The sequence below is a fragment of the Myotis brandtii genome, unplaced genomic scaffold (genome assembly GCF_000412655.1).
Source record: "Myotis brandtii unplaced genomic scaffold, ASM41265v1 scaffold655, whole genome shotgun sequence".
Taxonomy (NCBI): domain Eukaryota; kingdom Metazoa; phylum Chordata; class Mammalia; order Chiroptera; family Vespertilionidae; genus Myotis; species Myotis brandtii.
Genome location: NW_005370542.1, coordinates 318,420 through 326,714, shown reverse-complemented (window position 1 = coordinate 326,714; position 8,295 = coordinate 318,420). Strand labels below are relative to the sequence as shown.

Here is an 8,295-nt window from a genome sequence, read left to right as displayed (position 1 = left end):
GAGAGAGAGAGAGAGGGAGAGAAACATCCATGATGAGAGAGAATCCTGGACCGGCTGCCTCCTGCACGCCCCCTGCTGGGGATTAAGCCCACAACCCGGGCATGTGCCCTGGATGGGAATCGAACCCGGGACCCTTCAGAGACAGTGCTTGCAAAGCTGGACGAGTCGCTGGCACGCAGGAGCATCATGCGTGTGCATGAACGCCTCCTGTTCCAGGTCTGTGCAGATGGCAGACCCAGACCGAGTCAGTGAATACGTAGGAACACACCCAACAGGTCTGTCTCCCACACGAATGAGGTGCCCTGGGGGCACCCCGACACCTTCCCCCTCCCCTCCGTTCATCTCTTTGTTCTGTCATGAAGCTTTGGTGATGATCCAGGCGCGAGACACCAAGAGCCGGGACTTCCCAGACACGAGAGACACAGGCCAAATATTTAGACTTTGGGTTAAATAAACAACAACAACAGCACAACTGCACTTGGAAATGTGCAGAAAGGGAGGTTAAAAATTAATGGGCCGATAATTGCTACCGGAACGGGAAATTGCTCTCTTGCTGTTGGCTTTATTAGAGAGCAAGAAAATTACAGGGAGAGAGAACGAATGTTCCCCGACTGCTCTCTCCAGAAAGAAAAGACCCAAAAAAAACCAGAAAGAGAGGGAGGGAGTTTCCGCCCATGAACCAGGAGGTCCTGGGTTCGATTCCCGGTCAGGGCACATGCCCAGGTTGCAGGCTCGATCCCCATTTGGGGGTGTGCAGGAGGCAGCCAATCCATGATTCTCTCTCATCATGGATGTTTCTCTCTCTTTCTCTCCCTTCCTCTCTGAAATCAATAAAAACATATTTTGAAAAAATATATTTCTGTTACCACCACGGAGGGTGGTAGCTCATAAGACAGAGAGAAACATCGATGTGAGAGAAACACATTGATCAGTTGCCTCCTGCACACGCCCCGACCAGGGTCCGGGCCCGGGAGGTGCCTGCAACCCGGGCATGTGCCCTTGCCAAGAATAGAACCCGGGACCCTTCAGTCCGCAGGCCGACACGCTATCCACTGAGCACAGAGGCCAGGGTGCACTTTGCTCTATTCAGTGGTGCTAGTCCAAACGGCGTTTGGTGTCTCTCTCGTTCGGTGTGATGTGTCTTCAGGGATCCTGGGGAGCCTGATCGCCCCTAACCACTGTCCCCTGCCCGCCTGATCGCACCTAACCACTCTCTTCTGCCGGCCTGATCGCCCCTAACCACTCTCCCCTGCCGGTCTGACCGCCCCTAACCACTCTCCCCTGCCGGCCTGACCGCCCCTAACCGCTCTCCCCTGCTGGCCTGACCGCCCCTAACTGCCCTCCCCTGCAGGCCTGATTGCCCCTAACCGCTCTCCCCTGCAGGCCTGGTCGCCCCGAACCGCTCTCCCCTGCCCGCCTGATCGCACCTAACCCCTCTCTTCTGCCGGCCTGATCGCCCCTAACCGCGCGCCCCTGCAGGCCTGGTCGCCCCGAACCGCTCTCCCCTGCCCGCCTGATCGCACCTAACCCCTCTCTTCTGCCGGCCTGATCGCCCCTAACCACTCTCGCCTGCCGGCCTGACCCCCTAACCGCTCTCCCCTGCAGGCCTGGTCGCCCCTAACCGCTCTCCCCTGCAGGCCTGGTCGCCCCTAACCGCTCTCCCCTGCAGGCCTGGTCGCCCCTAACCGCTCTCCCCTGCAGGCCTGGTCGCCCCTAACCGCTCTCCCCTGCAGGCCTGGTCGCCCCTAACCGCTCTCCCCTGCAGGCCTGGTCGCCCCTAACCGCTCTCCCCTGCAGGCCTGGTCGCCCCTAACCGCTCTCCCCTGCAGGCCTGGTCGCCCCTAACCGCTCTCCCCTGCAGGCCTGGTCGCCCCTAACCGCTCTCCCCTGCAGGCCTGGTCGCCCCTAACTGCTCTCCCCTGCAGGCCTGATCGCCCCTATATTCTTCACGCTCCGCCACCTTTGACCCTTTGGCATGTTGTCTGGCAACACGCCGGCCTACTGTATGTATGACATCACCTACTGTTCACAATGGAGCAAGGTCCCCTCCAGGCCCCAATCACCCACAGGCACCCAGAGGTGGGAGACGAAGTCAGCGAAGACTTCACGGCCGGACACACGGACGTGTTAGGGGTCCGGTGTTGTGGTCGGTGCCAGGACCCTCTCCTCCAAGGTGAACCTCAATCTCCTGTTCTGTGACTTCCTCCCAGTCACAGACGCAGACGGAGGGTGGCAGCTCATGAGAGAGAGAGGGAGGAGTTACAAATGAATCCGTAGTTTGGGTCAAAGCAATTTTTAAGAAAATATATTTTTATTGATTTCAGAGCAGAAGGGTGAGGGAGAGAGAGAAACATCCGTGATGAGAGAGAATCATGGACTGGCCTCCTCCTGCACGCCCCCTGCTGGGGATCGAGCCCACAACCCGGGCGTGTGCCCTTGACCGGGATTCGAACCCGGACCCCCTGGTTCATAGGTCGACGCTCAACTACTGAGCCACGCCGGCCGGGCCCACTGTTTCCTCTTAATGGCCAGTGGCAGGTGTTCAGGATCCAATGAGAATAGAATATTGCGGAGAATGAACACATCCAGGTCAGGGAATCTCTCCCCGTGTCTTGTCCACGGTGACACCTCCCTCCTTCCCGCTGTGTGGAATCTCTCTCTCTCTCTCTCTCTCTCTCTCTCTCTCGTCTCTCTGCACAGCTGCCGTTTCCAACAAAGCCAGTGATGAGACTTCCCCTCTGCCAACTTCTTAATGATATTTTGATGGCTTTTCAGGAATAACACCTTCCTGCACTCACGTCTTTTTAAAAAATACATTCTTACTAGAGCAGTGACGGCGAACCTTTTGAGCTCGGCGTGTCAGCATTTTGAAAAACCCTAACTTCACTCTGGTGCCGTGTCACCTGTAGAAATGTTTTGATATTTGCAACCATAGTAAAACCAAGACGTATATTTTTGATATTTATTTTATATATTTAAATGCCATTGAAAAAAAAAAACCAACCAAAAAAGTGAGTTCATGTGTCGCCTCTGACACAGGTGTCATAGGTTCGCCATCACTGTACTAGAGGCCCGGTGCACAAAATTCGTGCATGCGGGCGGGGCCCTCAGCCCAGCCTGCACCCTCTCCAATCGGGACCCCTCGGGGGATGTCTGACTGCCGGTTTAGGCCCGCTGGCTCCTAACCACTCACCTGCCTGCCTGCCAGCCTGATCGCCCCCAACCACTCTCCCCTTCCAGCCTTAATGTCCCTAACTGCTCTCCCCTGCTGGCCTGATCGCCCCTAACCGCTCTCCCCTGCGGGCCTGATCTCCCCTAACTTCTCTCCCCTGCCGGCCTGATTGCCCCTGAATGACTCTGCCTCGGCCCCCGCCACTGTGGCTTTGTCTGGAAGGACATCTGGAAGGATGTCCGGAAGATGTCCGGTCTAATTAGCATATTACCCTTTTATTAGTATAGATTGATTTCAGAGAGGAAGGGAGAGCAAGACATAGAAACATCAATGATGAGACACAGAGAGAGAAACACTGATATGAGAGGGACACATCGATTGGTTGCCTCCCCACTGATACACAAGCCAGGGCAGGGATTGAGCCTGCAACCGAGGCACCTGCCCTTGACCAGGAATCGAACCCGAGACCCTCCGGTCCTCGGCCCGACGCTCTAACCACTGAGCAAAACTGGCCAGGGCCAGCCTGCCATCATTTTGAACGTTATCCACCCCTGTGGTTGGAGCCCAGCGATGCATTGCATTGCAGAGTCATTCGAACCGGCCTCCCGATAAATGTCCAAGGTGAAATTTGCCGATTTTAAAAAAAATCGCTGCTACCAACATGGGACCCAAACCAGCGGGTTCAGTTGTTAGCAGCCGCTGGGCCGTGGACGGCTTGGTGTTCAATGTCCCCCAGGCCCGGCAGCCGGACGGCCGGACAGCGGGGATCGATCGTGTCTCACACACAAGGACTCAGAAACAGAGCTGCTCTGAGCGAGCGGTTCCTCCCATTAATTTCCCGCGGGCGCGGCGGCACTTACAACGTATGGATTTATCGGAGACGCGCTGGGAGCCTGTGGCCTCCAGCCCCCGCAAGAGTCATTCATTGATCTCTCGCCGACAAAAAGTCCTTTTCCAGGCAATAAACTTCCTCTTATTTATCTCTTAATCTTCGCCCAGAAGGACACGTGCAAACCAGTCACACAGCGTCCTGCAGGCTCACTCGGCGGCGTTCGCCAGGGAAGCCAGGCATTTCTCCTGCGGACGGAAAGGGGCCGCGTGCTCACCTGGCCAGCTCAGCGGAGGCCTGCGTGACGGCCGGCCGTGCAAACCCAGAGACCTAAAAAGCAACCACGAAGGAGGGCCAGGAATTCGCACTTTAACCAAAAGCGTTTACAGCGCGCAGTCGCGTCCCAGGCTGGCATCTCCCCCGATGAGGCCAGTCTTACCTTAACCGAACCTGTCTGTCTTTTTGCATCAACGACGACATTTTGTTGGAACGTCCAGGTAACTTCCCTTTTACCGGACCCCTCAGGGCACAGGCATCGGTCTGCAGGGACCCCCAATGCCCTCATCGTTACTGAGTTATATATCTATATCCATCGGAAAACACATCTATAATTACATATTGTTTTTGTGAGTAATCACTATGCTTTAATGATGTTCAATCTGTACCAATGAAAATACATCCTGCAGATCAGATATTTCCATGACGATTCATAACAGTAGCAACATGACAGTGATGAAGTAGCCACGAAAATCATTGTATGGTTGGGGGTCCCCACAACATGAGGAACTGTATTTAAAGGGCCTGAAGGTTGAGAACCACTGTGTTAACCCAACCCGCTGGGCAGACAACCATCACCCAGAAAGCCAGGGGCCGACTGCCGAGGTTAAAAAAAACAAAATAAAATAAAAAACTTCTAATGAGCCCCAGAGAAATCACACATGACAGTTCTATTAAAGGAGCAAAAATGATGCCCAAGAGAGGAAGCTAAAGGCACCAGAATGAATGACTTACCACGATGCAAGGGTCTGGCATCTTTATAGCGACGGCCTTGCACAGGCACCCTTCCCAGCGAGGCTAGATCTTTGCAGGCCGCCTCCGATCGCCTCTCCCGCTTGGCTCCAGGCATCTTTGCTGCTGGATTTATTCCCCGTCAGCCAAAGTGCCTTTTTTTTTTTTTTTTTTTGATGGACTCGGCCGGGGAGAGCCGGCCCATCACGGATTCCGAGCCACACGCACAGAACACGGTCAACGACTGAAGATTGAACGGAGAGAGGATTGAGTTGTGCGGGGAGATTCTTCAACGACCTCCCTTTGCAAAAATCTCCCTCGGGCGTGGGATGGACCCGCTGGAGCAGTGGTTCTCAACCTTCCTTGTTGGGGTCCAACCCCAGCAGGTCCAGGGGTTCCCAAAGGTGTGGACGGAGGCGGCGAAGAAGGAATGACACGGAGACAGCAGCGGTTCAGTTGATCAGCAGCCTAGCCAGGTTCTGTCTTTTAATACCAAAAATATAAGTGTTTGTTTTACTCCGGTTGCAAAGATCAAAAAATTTCTATGTGTGACACGGCACCAGAGTTAAGTTAGTGTTTTTCAAAATGCTGGCACGCCGAGCTCAAAAGGTTCGCCATCACTGGTCTATTCCTTCCTCCTCTTTTTGCCTTCATGGTCCTGTTCCTTGGGGCGGCTGCTCTCTGAGGGTCTTTTAGAGCCACCGTGCTGTTTGGCTTCTTCCAGGAACTTGTCCAAACCGAAAGGATCTCCCTCAAACTGAACGGGCCCTTCTCGACCTCTTTGCCTGCGGTCTGAGCCAGAAAACTCCTTCTCGGGAACGAACCTGTCGGTCTTCATTCTGGCTTCTAGGTCGTCACCATACATGTCCCGGTCCAGATTCTTACCGGGCCTGTAAATATTCTGGGCCGTCTCTTGGCCGCCTCTCCAGGCTCGATCATACACACTGTAAATTTCATCGTCTCCGCCTGCAAACCCACTGTCCATGCCCTGGGATTGGCTGAACAGCCTCTGGTCGTACGGAACCTCGTCGGAAGTCCGGGGATTGGGCACACCCAGGGCAATGGCCTCACCGATATCTCGGTTTCCATTTCTCTGCCGTTTCCACCTCTTGTCGGGCGCTGCCCTGGAGAGATTCCGGTCCTGCTGTCTCTCTTTCCGCCTGTCACGCCGAATTTCATCCCTCTCACGTGCCTCCTCATCCTCTTTTTTTTTCTGCGTGGGTTCTGACCCCAGCTCGCCTCTCCCTAGCTTTCTGGGCCATTTCTCTGAGTTTCTCTTCGTGTCTCTCTTTCTCTTTCTAAGCCGTCTTTCTCTCCACGTGGGCACGCATTTCCACGGCTTCACGCGCCTTCCGATCAGCGACGTAGAGGGCTTCGGCCAGCTTAGCAAAATTTTCATGGACGTGGACCGTCTGCAATCCTCTTCCGTCGGCAGCCAGGCGTTTGTCTAACGGAACCGTGTAACCCTTTGCGTTTTTCCAGTTTGAAATACACGGAGGAACCTTCCACTCCTGTTGTTCCTTCACGGTCGTCTTTCGGCTCGGAGAGTGCATGACCGGAGCGGGAGGAGAAGGTGGTCCTCGGGGGATTCTCTTATTCATCGCGAACCTGGGAGGTTCCATGGGATCTCTCTGCATTTCCGCCATAAGAATGAGCCTCTGTTTGGCTCCAGAGTTGAAAGCCATTCCTTGCTGAGATGGCGTGTATCGGATATACTGGGCGGGCACCAGTTTATCCGCCGCTCGAGCGGGCATGGCCGCAGCAACCTTCTGTGACACACATCTTTCTAAGGCCACCCTGGTCTTTTCCGTTATCTCTTTAATAGCTTCTTCATCGGGTCTTTGCAGGCCTGGGGCGTCTGCATTCGTGACCTCCTTGGGAACCAGGTCAGTGTATTTGCTATAGATGACCTGGTCTTTCGACTGTCCTTGCCGAGCAATGGCATCGTATTTAATCTTGCCTTCAGCATCCACCTGAATGGCCAGGGCGTTGGACATTTTTTTCTTTCGTCCCATGTCCAGTGGATACTGGGCCGCATGGATCTCTGGAAAAGCCCCTCCATCTCCAAAATCCTCCAATAACCGAGGTACCCAGCCTGTCCGGTGCCCGTACGGGGGAGGTTCTCTTCGGGAGGAGACCAGCGAGGTCTGCTGTGATCTCTGGGATCTCGCCTTTTCTTCAGCCTCAAGCTGGTCCTGAGATAGCTGAGTAGGTGCGGGTAAAAAGCTGGTGAGCGCCATCTTCTTCCGCTTGCTTTCAGTGCCCGCGACAGCACCGCGGGCAGCACACTGTTTTATAAAATCACTTATAGTTCCCGTTCTGCGAATCGGACTTGCTAATAATACTTATTTTCTAAAGCCAGTTGTTTGATTAGGATATCAGCTGCCTCTTCATTAGTGATTACTCTCTTGACTGCCTAAGGGTCCCTGTTCGGGCGCCAATTGTTGGGGGTCCAACCCCAGCAGGTCCAGGGGTTCCCAAAGGTGTGACGGAGTCGGTGAAGAAGGAATGACACGGAGACAGCAGTGTTCAGTTGATCAGCAGCCTAGCCAGGTTCTAGCCAGGTTCTCTCGCCAGGATCTCCAGCCAAGTTCTGTCATTTATTGTCTTGTTACATCTGTATTTATACCAGTTGATTTTAATCCTATCAATTTCTGTTCCAAAGGTTAGGGCGTTTCTTATCTCCATTCCAGGGAGTCAAGATTATGTAGCTTAAGCGTGATTATTCGTAGTTAAGGGGTTTTATTCCCTCCCTAACATCAGGGAAAAATCCCCACCTGGGGAAACAGCCTTTCTCGGAGAGGTGACCTTGGTTAAAACACATAGCGCTAAGAAGGGGAGCAAACATATTAAGAACAGGATGCCATAGACGCCAGGTCCCTTGAAACAGGCTGTGCAGATGTTTCTTCCCTGCAGCGACAGTGTCAAGCAGCAAGGATGGACCGGCTTCCAGCACTTCCTCATGTCACGACCCTTAAATACAGTTAGTTCCTCATGTTGTGGTGACCCCCAATTTCATGGTTACATATAGAACATCACCAAAGCATAGTGATTCACCACAAAAACAATATGTAATGATATGTGTGTTTTCCGATGATCTGAGGCGACAGCTGTGAAAGGGTCGTTCAACCCCTAAAGGGATGGAAGGAGATGGAGTGTGGCCACTTCCCAGGGCCCAGCGGACACCCTGCTCCCAGGCGGGGATGTACATCACAGAAACCTCCGGATGCTGGCAGAGTTAACAGAATGACTCTTCAGAAAACCAAGTTATACACAATCCTTGCGG

At 53.9% G+C, this 8,295-nt stretch overlaps 1 pseudogene; it reads right to left on the bottom strand.

Moving 5' to 3' along the window:
- Positions 1–5,619: 5,619 nt before the first annotated feature.
- On the bottom strand, positions 5,620–7,524 carry LOC102238952 (annotated as a pseudogene).
- Positions 7,525–8,295: the final 771 nt, after the last annotated feature.